Here is a 17,948-nt window from a genome sequence, read left to right on the forward strand (position 1 = left end):
AGTTCAAGAGAATGGAATGAGAAAACACACTAAAGGCTCTAATAATGTAATTTCCAATAAAGGGAGGTGGGTGGGAACTATGATGCAGAAGCATTTAAACTGCTTTCAGAGATGATTACTAACAAAAAGCCAACTTCACTTAGACTGCTGATTGGCATGGAGAAGGAGGGTAAGCAGATGATATTCCTTTACCGAAAGGGTAATGGTAAATTGGACTGGGCTTTTTGAAGAAACTGATTTAGCAAAATAATGTGGAATAATCATATAGGAATAAGAACATAATAAGTATAATCATTATTGGATGGAAATAAAAGGGGTATAACAGACAGTGTAGAGTCTTTAGCTACTTTCTGGGAATGTAAAATGCAAACAAATTAAATGCTAGGTCTTACTGTCACCAAATATCAGATGTTCCCTTTAAATCAGTGAATGTTTAAAATAGCGAACGCTGATTTATCGACCCATTAAGAGTGAAAGCTGAAAACGCCGAAGACATGGAACAGTGATTTTTTTTTTCCCCAGGGAAAAAAATTGTTGGTCCGTTTTCGGGACTTTGCCATTTCCTCCACTGTGGTGCAATCATGCAGTTGGTATATTTAAGTAGGGGGGGATGAAGCCCCCCACTTTATTTTGTTTTGAAGTTTTTTTTGTGGAACAGAGATTTTTTTCCCTGGGAAAAAAAATTGGTTCCGTGTCTTCAAGATTTTCAGGTTTCGTTCTTAATGGGTTGATAAATCAGCGCTCGCTATTTTAAGCATTCGCTGATTTAATATAGACCCAAATATCAGACTTTCACTAGACAACATTATAAGCAAAGACAGAACATTTCTATAATATTAAAAAAAGATGACAAAATACATCCACTTTAAATTTATCAGGTTAAGATTTCAGGATTCTTTAAATGAATGTAAATCATACACTGAAGAAAACTAATACTAGTATAATACAAAATCAAAATCTTTCAGTATTGTTAAAGTTGCTGATGGTGTCACAGAATACCACCTATCCATTCTCATGGGATGAATATAGTAACACGAATGCAAACCATCTAGTATTAAGTGGCATCATTAGGGAAAGTAAAATCACTTCTTAATTTGTTTGCCATATGGATTACTCCAAGCGGTTCAACCAGCACCACACCCTTCTGTGATACCTGTTGCTGACAACACTCATATAGTCTTACCTGCAGGACAAAGATGATGACAAGAGACCATAAGATATCCTATGATGGAACAAGCAGTTACTCAAGACTCTATGTCACAGCACAACACTTTTACGTGGAGTTTGTTCTCTATTCCATTCCAGTCTGTGAGCCTCTGGCTACATTATACAGTTCACTGGATTTATGTTACAAAGTTGACTTACCAAAATGTTTACACTGACATCATTGACAGTGGAATGTTGAAGCTCTAATATCTTGACCACCTGAAACACTGACTGCACGTAATATCACATTATATTCCTTGTGGGGGAGGGGCAAGCCCCACTATACCCCATGCACATTTATATATATATATATATATATATATATATATATATATATATATATGGATTCCTATTACAAGAACGAAAGTTCACTACTTCGAACTTGTAATAGGAAGCCTCACTTCTGTGAAAGTGAACTTTTGCGCAAGTGCACTTCACCGAAAACACCGCAGCACAGTGGAGGACATAAAAAACAAGCTAAGTCCTCCACTATGGTACGATAGTCACGGATCTTAGGGTTAGGGCACGGGTTAGGGTAAGGGGATAGTTAGTAAAGCTATCCCCTTGCCCTAACCCTAAGGTTCATGACTATCGCACCATAGTGGAAAACATTGCTATGTCCTTCACTGCGCTGCAGTCATCATGGACCTTAGGGCTAGGGCACGGGTCATGGTAAGGGGATAGCCCTATGGACAGGCTATCCCCTTACCATGACCCGTGCCCTAACCCTAAGGTCTGTGAGTACTGCACGGAAGTTCCGTACAACACCTGTTCATTGTACTGAATTTCGCCCAAGTGCACTTTCGCTGCAGTGAGCATTCCATGCACTATTTTGAATTAGTGAAAATTCGATCTAGTGTATGGAACCTATATATATATATATATATATATATATATATACATATACATATATATATACACACACACACACACACACACACACACACACACACACACACACACACACACACACACTAACTCAGAGATTGCACTACAGCTGAGAAAGGGCAAAACCCCTGTGACACTCCCAGCCCAGCTATCTGGAATTTTGTAAATAATTCTATGTCATATGGGAGTATTGATATGATTTATACAGAACTGTATGTTATGTACTGAGCTTCAAGAATGTAACCACAGCATATCCTGCTGGAACATAGAAGATTAACTTGCAAAGCTGGGCCATAAACAAAAGATGTTATCTCTCAGTTTCAGTTCAATAGCAGACACAATGTCTAAAGGTAGAAGTTTTAATATTGTCTGGAAAGAAAAGTAATTACTAGGTATAAAATGTAAAGTGTTTTATTGCTTTATGACTTCCTAGCAGTGACACAGTTCTGAGCAAACATCTGAGAGATATGTATTTCTCACACAGGGATGTTAAAATTCTATAAGTTTCTCGTTTAGAAGGGGAACTGAAGTCAGGTGACAAAAAGTGATGTCATCCAGGCTAACCCAGCAGTAATGTTTGCTATTAATTTAAGAACTCTCTCAGAGAGAGACTGTGCTTTTTGTATTTTGTCTTTGACCTGGAAACATCCGCTCATCATCAGCAGCTGCACTAAAGTTTCCTTAAGACCATTTTTAATAGATAAACCTTTTAAACGTTGATGGAATTGTATATATGATTAGATTTTTTATAGATATTTTTTATAGATACTTTTATGTATATATAAAATTTGATACTATTATGTATTTTAAACAGTTACTGATTATGAAGTGTTAAAATTCCCCTCCCTTCCTTTTATGTGCACCAATGATTAAGCTTTTTAGTATTTGAATTTTTATAGTAGCCACCCAATAGGAGTTTTTTTAGTACTATATAAGATGTTTGATGTAGAAATATAATTAAGTCTGATGAAGCGTCCTGGGGACGTGAAAGTGCTCACTGTTTTTCTTTTTGTCTCAATAAACTTCGTCTTTGGAATATATTTGCTGTTGATTTGGTTGGCTTCGATTGTCGTGGTGTATCCTCTCTATATGTTTTTTGGACTTATTTGTTTTTGAGAGGATACTTTATCCTGGTTAGTATTTTATACGCTCTACAGATACTATATATATTTTTTAATACAACAGGAACATGACAGAAGTGACCATTGATGTTAATACTACCAAAACAATGGAACCACTAAAGAAACTTGACTTTAAACAGTTGTTGCATTTAGAAGAAAATCCCTTGTTAAGTTTCTCACATGCAGAATTAACTCAGACATTTTCTAACAAGAAGGATTCTGCTATACATATAGAGACTTTACAGGCAATGCGTAAACTAGAAGACATTTTAACTAAAATAAAGAATGTTCAATGGCAAAAAAGACATATGGAAGCCTGTCTAAAATTTAAGATAGCACCTAGAGGGCTTCGCGTTCTAAAAATGCCTATGTTTGGCTCTACTTATCCAGATTTATTGGTAAAGTAGCAGCAGCTAATCCTAGAAACTAGTTATGGATATATGAGGCTTTTAGTTGAACAATATCAACAAAATGAACAAGCTTTGTTTCAAGAAGCATTTATGTTAGAGAAACAACTGTTATCTTCTTTGACTGATATACAACTTAACAATTTTCGTTCTGACGTAAGTACTACAATGACAGCTTTGGACAGTAAAGAAAAAACTTGAACAAGATTGTTCAGATTTTTCTAGCGGGAACGTTTTCCAATGGCCGAGGGAATCCAGTCGACCATTCATCGATGTTACTACAGCTACAACCAGCAATCGCCAGACTGAGTGTTTACCTTCTTTGGTTCCCTCTACTTCCAGTCCAGTCATCTCTAATGTGCCAGGAACAAGAGACGCTAAGCAATTGCCATGCGTGCATCCTTCTTTAACTATGGATATTTCTTCCAATGATAGTTTGGCCACAGTAGAACAAGTTGTGCGTAGGAAAACTGCATTACCTGCTGGAACTAATCGTAGTGATGCAGGATTTGATACCAACAACCTCCATTTTCCTTTACCTTTTCGGGAGGTGAACAAACCAGTTTGGAGTCCTCAGTATCAGGGAAGGAAACGGAAAACTTCGGAAGGTCAGTTAGAGTTTCAACACAAGTCGTTGAGACCTGTACAACGAACTTAGTAGTGAACATTTCTGACTATAGACTGACAGAACATGAGTTTTCAGTTTTAAATAGAGGTCTTTCTTTTATTCCTTCCCAGAATGTGGATGTAAGTGAACTTATTGTTGACATGAAACAATTCACTAGAAATGTTGCTTTAGCACTACAGTTTAACAATGGCAACACTGTTGATAATAATATTCATTTTAAGAAACCTTCTGTCTATGTACCATCTTTACATCCGTTATTAGAAAGTTTTGAAAAAGCTTGCATGAATGATTTTTTGCTACAATTTGAAAACACCTTTACCAAACCTGAATTTTTTAATTTAACAAAAGAAGAAAAAATAGCACTAGGCACTTTAAGGAAGAATACAGATATAGTTATCAGACCTGCAGATAAAGGAGGAGCAACTGTAGTTCCAGATAAAACTTATTATGATATAAAAATTACAGAGCTACTAATGGACAACAGTACTTATATTTTACTTGATTCCACAGGTTTAGAAAAACTCATTAAAGTAATGCATTCTGACTTATATGATATGCTTCTGTGTGGTATAATAGATGAGACTCTATATTATTATTTTTTAGTTGAGAAACCTCTTATTCCAGTGTTTAGAGGTCTTCCAAAAATACATAAGGACATGAGTTGTCCACCACTTAGACCCATTGTATCAGGCAGGGGTTGGCTGACGGAGAGTATTTCAATCTTCATAGAGAAACATCTTAGGCCAATAGTGAACAAAACTACTTCTATTCTTCGTGATACTCAACATTTTTTGGAAACTCTAGCGAATTATAATATGAATAATGAAATAAATGAATCTGACTATTTAGTTACACTGGATGTTACAGCTTTATTCACAAGTATACCTAATGAAGTGGGAATAGAATATTTGAGGTTATTTTTATTACACAATGATATGCCCAACAACAAAGTCATTACGATCACTATGCTGTTAGATTTGGTGCTGTCGAACAATGTTTTTACATCACAAAGTAACTACTACCTTCAGGTTAAGGGTGTAGCAATGGGCACATCTTGTGCCAACTCCTATGCTAACTTGGTTTTAGCATATTGGGAGTCTACTTATATTTTAGAACATTCTGTCTATTCTCAGTATATTGGATGTTATAGAAGGTTTGTGGACGACGTTTTTTTGGTTTGGAGAGGGGATTTAACTACCCTTAATGAGTTCATTATACATGTTAATGGTACTACTACGTTTTTAGAGCTGACCAGTACTACGTCACAAGTAAAAATTGAGTTCTTAGATGTTCTACTTAAGAAAGTGAATGGGGCACTTACAACAGAGGTTTCTCGTAAATCTTGTAGAAGGAATGCTATACTCCATAGAGATAGTACGCATCCTCCTCATATATATAAAAATATTGTTAAAAATCAAGCTGTGCGTTTTTCCAGAATTACCAGTGAAGATTCGGTGTTTGTATAAGCTATTGAGAATATAGAAGCCGAATTTATAGACAAAGGCTATCTTAAAAGAGAACTTATTAATTTATAGAAGATAGACCGAGAAGGAAAGGATAGACCATATTTATATAGGACTATGTCTTTACCAAAGAATACATATAGTCATGTTATTAATAATAAAAAAAGGATAGTTATACCGTATACTAATAATAATACCTCTGTAGTTAATACTATTAAGAAGCATTGGAACATTCTACAACTTGATGATAACATTAAGGAAATAGTAGGAGACAAACCATCTTTTAGCTACAAGAATACACAGTCCTTAAAGAGACTGTTATGTTATGATAATAGGAGACATATACTCCCAAAGGAAAGGCACCCATGCTTGCCGTACATGTAACCAATGTAGCTATATTAAAAACTCTAATGAATTTATACATCCAGATACAGGGAAGAAATACAAGTTCAATAAATATGCGGATTGCAAGAGTAGGAATGTGGTTTACCTAGGTCAATGTAAGAAATGCCTAAGTTTTTATGTAGGTATGACCACTAGAACATTGAGAGAACGTATTAGAGAACATGTCTATGCTATTAATAAGGAGAATGAACTGAACGCTTTAGCTAACCATGTTCTTCAGAGAGATAAGTACACGTTTTTCATTTTATAGTACTAGAACATATTTATAGGACAGAAAGGTTAGGATGCATGCGAAATAATACAGAAAAGAAAGAAGTAAAGTGGATAATCAAGTTAGCAGCAGACAGGGGTCATGGTCTCAATGATAAAGTTTCCTTAAGACCATTTTTAATAGATAAACCTTTTAAACGTTGATGGAATTGTATATATGATTAGATTTTTTATAGATATTTTTTATAGATACTTTTATGTATATATAAAATTTGATACTATTATGTATTTTAAACAGTTACTGATTATGAAGTGTTAAAATTTCCCTCCCTTCCTTTTATGTGCACTAATGATTAAGCTTTTTACTATTTGAATTTTTATAGTAGCCACCCAATAGGAGTTTTTTTAATACTATATAAGATGTTTGATGTAGAAATATAATTAAGTCTGATGAAGCGTCCTGGGGACGTGAAAGCGCTCACTGTTTTTATTTTTGTCTCAATAAACTTCGTCTTTGGAATACATTTGCAGTTGGAATATATTTGCTGTTGATTTGGTTGGCTTCGATTGCCGTGGTGTATCCTCTCTGTATGTTTTTTGGACTTATCCCCTTACCATGACCCGTGCCCTAACCCTAAGGTCTGTGAGTACTGCACGGAAGTTCAGTACAACACCCGTTCATTGTACTGAATTTCGCGCAAGTGCACTTTCGCTGCAGTGAGCATTCCATGCACTATTTTGAATTGGTGAAAGTTCGATCTAGTGTATGGAACCTATACATATATATATATATATATATATATATATATATATGCATACACACACACACACACACACACACACACACACACTAACTCAGAGATTGCACTACAGCTGAGAAAGGGCAAAACCCCTGTGACACTCCCAGCCCAGCTATCTGGAATTTTGTAAATAATCCTATGTCATATGGGAGTATTGATATGATTTATACAGAACTGTATGTTATGTACTGAGCTTCAAGAATGTAACCACAGCATATCCTGCTGGAACACAGAAGATTAACTTGCAAAGCTGGGCCATAAACAAAAGATGTTATCTCTCAGTTTCAGTTCAATAGCAGACACAATGTCTAAAGGTAGAAGTTTTAATATTGTCTGGAAAGAAAAGTACTTACTAGGTCTAAAATGTAAAGTGTTTTATTGCTTTATGACTTCCTAGCAGCTACACAGTTCTGAGCAAACATCTGAGAGAGATGTATTTCTCACACAGGGATGTTAAAATTCTATAAGTTTCTGGTTTAGAAGGGGAGCTGAAGTCAGGTGACAAAAAGTGATGTCATCCAGGCTAACCCAGCAGTAATGTTTGCTATTAATTTAAGAACTCTCTCAGAGAGAGACTGTGCTTTTTGTATTTTGTCTTTGACCTGGAAACATCCGCTCATCATCTGCAGCTGCACCTGCATTGTAAGCAAGACTTAGGGCAGGGGTGTCCAACCTTTTGGCTTGATGGGGCCACATTAAGTGAAAAGAAATTATCTTGGGGCCGCATATAAAATATATCGTATAGTTAACTCTCTTGCTGCCACGGGCGACCAAAGTCGACCTCCTGGCCGTACTGTAGGTGCATTTGAACAATGAATAAATGTAATAAATGCCTAATATTTGCTTCAAAACTCTAATTCTCATTCTAATTCTTAATCTAACAGTTACATCTTAGTTCATTTTTTTTCTTACTGGTACAAGGATGGTAGCTTTCAATAACCTAATCACAGCCCTACCATCAAGTTAAACACTTTACTTTGCATGCTACCCAAGGAAACTCATTCACTTGCAAAGAAAAAACTGGCACACAATACCACTTTCATTTTAGTTATTCACTACAGCGCTACCAATTCTCACTGGGAAAAAACACTCCAGCAGTCCAACTACGTAAAATGTCAACATTAGCAGTCCTACAATACTGTAATCCACAAAAAATAAGCCAACAAATTTACAATAAAGAATTCACATTATTGACTTAATAAAACAATTCTGAATAAGCTACAAGAGGGTCTCACCCAAACAAATGACTGGTGTCGGAAACATGGCCTCAAGCTAAATGCCAAAAAATGCATCATCATCCTCTTTGGGGAGAGTGATCCCCACAGATTATCACATTAATAGCAATGTTCTCATGCAATCAGTCGTGAGGGTCTTGGACAAGACCACAGTCTGCTCAGATGGGTAATCAGAGACACAGGAAGAACATGCAAACTGAGGCATTGGCTGGAGGTCAGGATCAAACCTTGTACCTTATGCATGGGAGGCAAAGGCCATAATCATTACACCAACTGGTCTGTATTTAAGAAAATAAACAACTCTATGAAAACTGTATATAACTGCAGCACCATAACAGTTGTCTAACACACACTGAGGTAGGAAAAAAAACTTGCTAAAATTCCTAGGCATCCTCCTAGATTAGCCCAATGTCAAAATACTGACATTGCACCCACAGTTACTGCTGCTTCTCAGAGTCACCTGTTCTGGAAGCCTATGCCCTTTAGGTACCATAAGCCTGCAGTACATACCTGTACTCCATCAAGATATGCACGAGTAAATTATGTTTCATTCATTTTTTTTTTTTTGCAGTCAAGACACATAACTGGAAAAAGCAGCATTAAAACTCACGTTCAAAGAAATGCATCTGGCCAGTAGAGGACTACGTTTACCTTTGGGCTGTTTTCAAATCACAGGCTCCTTGCACACATTTTTAGGGACATGCATATATGTATATGTTTTTTGATTCACCTTACTGATTGTATTAAATTATATTCCTTGTAAAATACAGCACCACTTGTTAGAATGTGTTTTAAATATGTAGTTTTGAACAGTCTTCTAGTAAGCAATGAAGCAAAATGTATGAACCAATAATGACAAAACTACCAATTTCAGAAAATTTCAACCATAAAAGGCCACTCAAACTTCTGTCATTAGAATTCACCAATATCAGTAAATATGCAAATTCTCTGAGTAAAGTCATAATAATTCCACATTAAAGGGATCTATAACTAATGAAGAGGTTGCTAACAGCAAACAACTTTATATTTCATCATTTCATCTACAAATAAAGTACCTGTTGCCCTTGAAGAATAAATTGCCTACGTTACATTACAAAAATAAGCTAGTAATATTGCAATAGGGAATGCATGGCAAACTGATAACAGGTTCATAGTTACTAGGTCACTCCTCCAGAGAACATTCACAGGACTGCAGCATCTACTCCCTTTAAAGTACAACACAGTACAGTATCAGTGATCCATCTGCATACTGTGGGAGTAGAACCCACAGCCTTCTGCATCAAAAGCAAGTATACTACCTGTTGTGCTACTAACAGTGCAAGCAGACTTGGCATAAGCAGCACTAAACTTCTCTTCCCCCGAAGCTCTCAGCTCCTTGTAAAATCCTCAATCAACTCCTAGAACCACAAGTGGTGGTATAGGTAGAGAATTCTGGCTCTTGTTCCTTGTACCCAAGGTACAGGGTTTGAGCCTGAATAACACTAACCACTAGGTATACATAACTGGGGCATACACACACACACACACACACACACACACACACACACACACACACACACACACACACACACACACACACACACAAAAGTATTAAATCAGATCACTGCTGTGCACTTGGACATGATGTTAACTGCATCAAAAACGTTTAATTAAAATAAATTATGTTCCCTTTATAAAAATGGCAGAACAAATATCCACATATTCAGGGTAGAAAGTTTTCTAAACTGATGTCTACACACAAATCAGTTTGTTAGGGTTTATCTATTCAATATTATATTCTGCAAAATTAAATATCTAATATTTCTGATTTGTCCCAATACACTTTAAATGTATTTCTAAATAAGAAAATCTCCACAAACTTCAGTAAAACATGTAGCAATGTAAAGTGCATCTTCTTGCAGAATAATTAAGTTTTGGATATTGTGGGCATACCTGTTCCCACAGTCTGCCTCTCTTTCACACTGCTAAACCGTTTGAAGGGTAGCCAGTATTTCACTTCCTTATTACTCTGTTTACACTCAGCTAGTCTTGAACCTTGGAGAAGTGAGTTTATCTAAGCAAGCTCATGGAGGACCCAATTAATCAAGAATCTCTGCTTTTAGAAATGTGGCAAAAATCTTAACTACAGAGTTCTCCACTTTTCCTCCATCAACACAAGCTACTTTCATACATCACACAGAAACAGTAGGGACATAAAACCTTCTGGCCATTAGAGTGGGGAGTCTGTCACTGATTTTATCTTCTATTCAATAGTCATTTCACAAACTGGAGGAAATAAAATAAGACATAAGAGTGGAAATAACATTTCTTGGTTAATTACAATCCCTAGCAGCAATGATATATTAACAGTCAAGTTATGCCAATCCTCCCATATGGGATTAAAAACTGTATGCTATTCCACTCCCTACAAATATTAATATGGTTTCACACCACTGGTGTTGCCATACCATATCCGAGTTACAACCTCTTATGTCTACAGTTAGAAATAAAACCCCAAACCGCCACTTTCTGAAAAACAAAGTATTGACGTTTTTTACTTAAACAGAGGAGAATACATGGGGATCTGTTCTGATATGCACTTTTGGGAATAAAATTGCAATGTCAGGTGTTATTTAATGACTAACCCCCAGGCAGATATACAATCACACATTTTTTACACCAAAGGCCAATAATGATGATGATGATAATACAAAAAGTAAAGTGAGGCAAATTTTGTGTACTACAATGGAAACAACAATAAAGGAAAAGAATGTGCAGAACAGGGAACAAGTATCATCAGGAGGAGTGTACAAATAGCTCACCCCTGCCCAGAAACGCTGGACAGGTCTGGACAGATGCACATCTAAACCATTCAGTTAATAAAGGCACCATCACTTGCTGCAGCTTAAATTACTTACAGACCCACGGGCTTCATAATAGCTAAACTAGTTGCAAAAAAAAGAAGTTATGTACTCACCATAACGTTCCATCTGAGTAGTTATACTTCATTTTTCTGCAACCTGTGAGTATACGGATCCGTATCGGATCCAAGCCGACAACTTTTTTTTTCTAGCATCTGCTCCAAGCTCCGAGCTCCTCCCCTTACCCATAATGCCCTATCATCTCCTATCTTCCCTCAGATCGAGTTTGCTGCAACTAAAAACATAAGCAACTTAGCCCAATGAACCAAACCTGAAAGACAGGACAAGGAACGGGGGACAGAGGGAGGGAATGTTGCAGAAAAATGAAGTATAACTACTCAGATGGAACGTTATGGTGAGTACATAACTTCTTTATCTGAAGTAGTTGACTTAATTTTATCTGCAACCTGTGGGACAGAGTCCCCAGCTACTCCAATCCTGGCAGGCGCTTATGGAAGGATATTCCTGAGCACCGCAGAGCCAAAGAATGATCTACCCCTAAAAATCAGATCTAATTTGTAATGGGAAATTAAGGTATGTGAATTGGCCCAGGTCGCTGCTGCACAATTGTCGTCCAAAGGCACCCTAGACCAAAAGACAGCAGAAGACGCCATAGATCTGGTAGAGTGAGCCTTAACAATACCAGGAGGAGATAAACCTTTTGCTTTGTAGGCATGTGAAATACAAAGTGTGATCCATCTGGCCAAAGAAACTTTAGAAATAGCTTTTCCCATAAATGCTTTGGAAAAGGAAACAACCGATTGGTCAGTCTTGCGGAAAGACTTTGTTCTATGAAGATAAAAAACGAAGCAGTCTATGAACATCTAACAAATGAAGTTTCTATTCACCTTTATTTTGGAAGTTAGGGAAGAAAATGGGCAGATTAATGGACTGGTTTATGTTTGCTTCAGATGCCACTTTGGGTAAGAAGGAAGGATTAGTACAGAGAGAGACCCTATCCTTGTGGAAGACCAAATACAGTGGCACGGCAGACAGCGCTTGAAGCTCAGAAACCCTCCTAGCAGATGTATTGGCGACTAGGAAAGCGGTCTTCCAGGACAAAAATTTCAAATCCACCGAAGCTGCAGGTTCAAAAGGAAAAGCCACCAATGCCTGTAAAACAAAGGTAAGGTCCCAAGGAGGCACTGAATCCTTGACAAGTGGACGTAACAGAAAAGTACCTTTAAAAAAGACCTTACACAGTCTAGAGGAGGCTAAGGCAATGTTGTCTTCACCAACGTGAAAACTGGAAATGGCTGCCAATTGTACTTTCACTGTGGAGGAACTAGCTCCTTGCTGAAAAATGCCAGACAGGAAATCCAACACTGCTGGAACAGGGGCTGTAAAGGGGTCTAGTTTTCTCTGTGAGGCCCAAATAGAAAAGCGCTTCCATTTACTGCAATAAAGTTTCCTAGTGGAGTCTTTAAGAGAAGCCACCAGAATGGATTTTACAGGGGATGAAAGACCGGGAGTCCTGGCAATCAACAGAACTGGAACAACCAGGCTGTCAGCTTGAGGCTGCCCAGATCAGGCGAACGGACCCCCGATGGATGGGAGATTAGATCCAGGCAGGGATCCAGAACCCACGGAGGAGCTAAGAGATGAGACCAAAGGAATGGGAACAAAACCTGACGAGGCCAGAACGGGACAATGAGGATCACTTGGCACCGCAGTCGGCAAGCTTTCTGAAGAAACTTCGGAATGAGTGGTAATGGTGGATAAGCATACAGAAGCCTGGGGGGCCAAGCATGGACTAGAGCGTCTCTGGGGACTTCCCCTGGTGAGGGAATCAGAGCGAAGAACTCGCTGCACTTCGCGTTGGAAGGAGATGCGAATAGATCGCAGCAAGGCTGACCCCATGCAAGGAAGATCTCCTCTGCTACCGACTGTTTCAGAGACCACTCATACGGCATCAAAACAGCCCAACTCAATCTGTCCGCTAAAATGTTGGGAGCACCCCGGGATGTGCATTGCTATCAGAAGTCGACCAGTGGAGATCGCCTATTCCCACACTCTCATGGCCTCGCGACATAGGGGGTAGGATCTGGTTCCCCCCTGCTTGTTGATATACCAGACAACCGACATGTTGTCTGACTGAATTGCAATCAATCAGAGAGGAAGGACAGTGTGAAAGGCTTTCAATGCTAAAAGCACTGCCCTCATTTCTAGAACATTTATGTGCAACTTGGTCTCTGACTGGGACCACGTGCCTTGGACTGTCCTTCCCAGTGTCCCCCCCAGCAGAGTTGGGAGGCATCCATGGTCACTGTGGCTTGGACTGGTGATGATATGAAGGGACATCCTTCTGATATCTCCGGTGAACTTAACCACCAAAGAAGAGACGTCCTGCAGACGTGACTGATCTTGATCGGAAATGCCATGGGCAGGTCTAGCCAAGACCATTGAACAGCCAGAGTCCTTTGAAGAACCCGCATGTGAAGGCGTGCACAAGGGAGAATCGATATGGTGGCAGCCATGGAGCCCAGAGCCCGGAGAACCTCGCTCGCCTTTGGAGACTTGGAGTTCGCTATCTGAGCTATGTGGCACCTGAGGTGTAAGATCCTGTCTGGAGTTAAAAATACCTTCATCTGCAAAGTGTCTAGCTGTGCCACAATGAAGTCTAGAACTTGTACTGGTTGCAAATGGGATTTCTGAACATTGACTAATTTCCAGTAGATCTGCCAACCGAATGAAGTAATCTCGGGCCAGACACAGGTGATGCTTGTTGGGTGCAGCGAAGAGCCAGTCGTCCAGGTATGGAAAAACCTGAACACCCTGAAGCCTCAGGTGAGTCGCTACAACTGCCATTATCTTGGTGAACACCCTGGGGGCTGTGGTGAGACCAAAGCGTAGGGCTCTGAACTGAAAATGACTGGCTCCCAGCCGTAAGCGCAGAAACTTCCTGGAGCTTCTGTGTATTTTGATGTCGTAGTAAGCATCCTGGAGGTCTAACGAGCACATCCAATCACACTCTCAGAGATAAGGTAGAATGGACTGTAGGGTGACCATCTGGAATTTCTGTTTGGCTACAGACAGGTTTAATGTTGATAGGTCTAGAATGGGCCTGAGGTCCCCCGTCCTTTTTGGCACCAAAAAGAACCTTGTGTAGACGCTTGATCCGGACTGATCGACGGGGGGACCTGCCGGATCACTTGTGCCAAATAATTCAGCGCACGGATTGAAAAGGTCGCTGGGGAATAGACGTGATTCCCAAACTTATCCACCGACCTGGACTCCCTGTCTGGAGGGTGGACTGAGGAACTCTCCTGTGCTATTTCCTTCTTTGTGGCCGCTACAACCAACATAGCATCAACTGGGTTCTCCTTTTGACCAAGGTTGTCTGTCGGAAGGGGGAGATAACATTTTGTCAGGGCATTTGGGGATGGGCTCTACGATGTCAGGCTCCTTCTATGCCTGCGTGGTGATGAGGTCCACCAAGGGGTCCGCTGGCGGGGACACCCAGGAAGTAGATGGGCCTGTACCAAAGGCCTCCAGGAACACTGACTCATCCCCAGAAGGTTTTGGGGCTGACCAGCCTCCCCTCTGGTAGAGGATCTCCATGATTTCTCCAAAGGAGACGTCTTCGGGAGATGACCTGGGGGAACCTTCTCCTTCATCTAAGTCAGTGTCCACAGTGAGGGACTCGGGCGAGTCCAAGTGTCTCCTTTTGCACTTGTGCTTACGGTGACCCTCTTCAGTGGGACTCTCAGAAGGGGATTCGTGAGCCGCAGGGGTTTCCTCAGGGAAATTAACCTGGGGATCCTCTGGCATGGGCTGTTTCTGAGACAGGATGAAGGGAGTCGTCGCCAAATCCAGGGGGGCCTGGGTGGTACCTGAGGGGATGGGCTGGGGTCTCAATCCCTGGGAGAGAACCCTCTCCACCACTATGAAGGCCGATCCATGCTTTGGGGCTCTTGGATCAGAGGATTTTCGGAGCTGGTAGCTCGGCACAGACGGTTCCTTGAAGGAGAGATGGGGCAGAAAAAAGGCATGGAGGTCCCCCCTCCAGAGGGAGAGGGGCCTGGCAAGACTCCCATCTGTATTTGGGTCTGAATGAATCTCCGCATCATCCTGTCCATGTCCGATAAACTCCGAGTCGACCACAAAGAGGCCATCAACTCGGATCTGGCTGGTCTGCGCAATGGGGAGGAAGGCCTCTGGTCCGAATATTCCAACGGCTCCGGTGTGAAACTAGGAGACCGGAGCCATGGAGAAACAGGCCTCATGGCCTTAGAAGGTGGACTAAGAAAGACCTCCCTGTCCAAGGATCTCTTGCGATGTCTGTCCATCATCTCCCTATCCTCTCTGCGCCTTTCTTTGTCTTTTTCTTTTTTCTTGTCAGCTACGCTGACTGTAGATTTGTCTTTGTCTTTATTAGACCCATCACCAGAAGAAGAAGAGGGAGGTCGAGTCCCTCTCTGGGTGGGAGGTTGAACACTAGAAACCGCGGCCGTGGCAGATTCCAGCATGGCAGCGGGGAGAAGGCCTTTGGTTACTAACTTGGCCTTCCGATCCCTAAGGGCCCTCGGATTGAACCCGGTGCAGATAGCACATTGAGTGGACAAATGTGCCACTCCCAAGCAAATCACACACAGAGTGTGACCATCAGCCAGGGAGAGCTTATGGACACTGTACATTTCTTGAAAATAGGCTTTTGCTGATCAGCCATGGTCCTGCACCCAAAAGGAAAAATACTACCTACCAGAAAAAAACACACACAAACACAGGTAGGGGAAAGGCAGGCCCAACAACTACTCTACCAAGTTAGTAAAACTTTTTTTTTCTTAAACCAATGAACAAGCGATACACTAAACAAGGGAAGGAAGGGAAAAAAATCACTCAGACATACACTAGATTTAAGTAATAATACCACTTACTATACCTGAGCTCAGAGCAAAGGAGACCACGATGCACACTACTGGTGCGACAAACGAGATCTGGGGGAAGATAGGAGATGGTAGGGCATTATGGGTAAGGGGAGGAGCTTGGTGCTTGGAGCAGATGCTAGAAAAAAAGTTGCCGGCTCGGATCCGATACGGATCTGTATACTCATATGTTGCAGACAAAATGAAGTTAACTACTTCAAATTCATAGTTATTAACAACATGCAACCAACCACAACTCCAGTGCTGCTACAAAGTAATATGCTCTGCACACAGACAAAGACATATGCTTACAAGTCTGCAGCACAATCAGATGCTGACAATGATTCATTTTAGTCCAATAAGGAAAGAGGCTGGCGCTCTCATTTGGCATCTGTATCCTCTTCAGCACGAACACACACAGAGATTCTTCGGCGCAAAAACGTGAAGGGTGCTTTGGCGCATGTGCACGTTGTGGTTACAAGTCACTGGCACGAAATCCAAATGAAAAAAGTATTTTTTACACTGAAGTTGCAGTTAAAGGTTGCAGGCTGCATGGAAGAGCTCTGAGGGCCGCATACAGCCCGCGGGCTGACTTGGGGCATAGTATCTCTTAGCGTTAGATAGGAATATAGTAAAGATTAGTTTAGCTGTTTTCTGTATTTATTTGAGGCTGTCCTGCAATAATGTTTTAAAATATTTCCTGTGATGCTGAACTCTGAAGTAACTGTTTGTTATTGAGTATTTTTTTGTTCTTTTATTATTTATTATTAAATATATTTAAACCTTTTAATTGTGGCTGGTTTGCTTAGAGATATTTAAGCTCTTACAGTACATGGATATGTAATTGGTGACACTATACAGGCCACTCCTGAATAGCCTTGCAAGTCTTGGTCAAAACTACCATATGGATTATTGGTAACATTACACAGTAAGATTGGGCACCCTTTGCTAAGGGCCTTAAAGTAGCTGATAAAGAACTGGCTGGTATCAGTTATAACTACCTTATAGTCTGGGCAAAGGGGGGCACAGCTAGTAAACCTGTGCCAGCCTTCCCCAGGTGTGTGTGTATGCGTGTGTATAAATCAAATCTCAAATTGTGTGTGTGTGTGAGTGTAATCCACAAAAACAAGCAGCTTTTCAGGCAAAACAATAAATTATGATTTTTAAAAGTGATTTTTAAAACGAAAACGTATGGTGGAGCATTAATGTGCTGTGTTTCTGTGGAATAAAGTGAACTGAAGTGTGCTGAGCCGTCCGTGGTTTTTTTTTTCATAATTTTCTAAGCTTGCCCTGCTCAGGGCTTTATTGTTTTGCCTGAAAAGCTGCTTCGTTTTGTGGATTACAAGTTTTATTTGAAAGCTGCTGTGAATTTTGTTTTGTGTGTGTGTGTGTGTGTGTGTGTGTGTGTGTGTGTGTGTGTGTGTGTGTGTATAAATCAAATCTCAAAGTGTGTGTGCGTCAGCTACTTGGGCAGGAACACGAAGCACTGGTTGGACAAAGAGGGTGCTGGAGGTCTTAACTTGGCCACTCAGCTGAGATCTCAACCCTACAGCTGTGTCAATGGGAGTCTTATTAGGGATCTGGAGTAAAAGGGGAAAAACCGCCCCAGACTGACTGTGCTCTCTGTGAGCTCTCAAGGGAAATTGTATTTTACTGTGTGTGTGTATTTGCAATAGTCCCATTGTGTACGCCCCTCACTGTTGCCAGTGGTGATGACTGAGGCTCCTTGATTACAGGGCCAGTGCAGGAGCGTCACAACACCAATTCCAACTACTCCAACAAATACTGCCACTGTTTGACATTGTGGGCTTTTGATGCTT

At 40.3% G+C, this 17,948-nt stretch overlaps 1 protein-coding gene across 1 annotated transcript in view; it reads right to left on the minus strand.

Moving 5' to 3' along the window:
• Window positions 1-17,948, minus strand: part of ERCC8 (ERCC excision repair 8, CSA ubiquitin ligase complex subunit) — a 747,007-nt gene that overhangs the window by 55,261 nt on the left and 673,798 nt on the right. The gene's annotated exons all lie outside the window — the stretch shown is intronic.

Source organism: Protopterus annectens, chromosome 2.part2 (genome assembly GCF_019279795.1).
Source record: "Protopterus annectens isolate FY-2018-M chromosome 2.part2, PAN1.0, whole genome shotgun sequence".
NCBI classification, from domain to species: Eukaryota; Metazoa; Chordata; order Ceratodontiformes; family Protopteridae; genus Protopterus; species Protopterus annectens.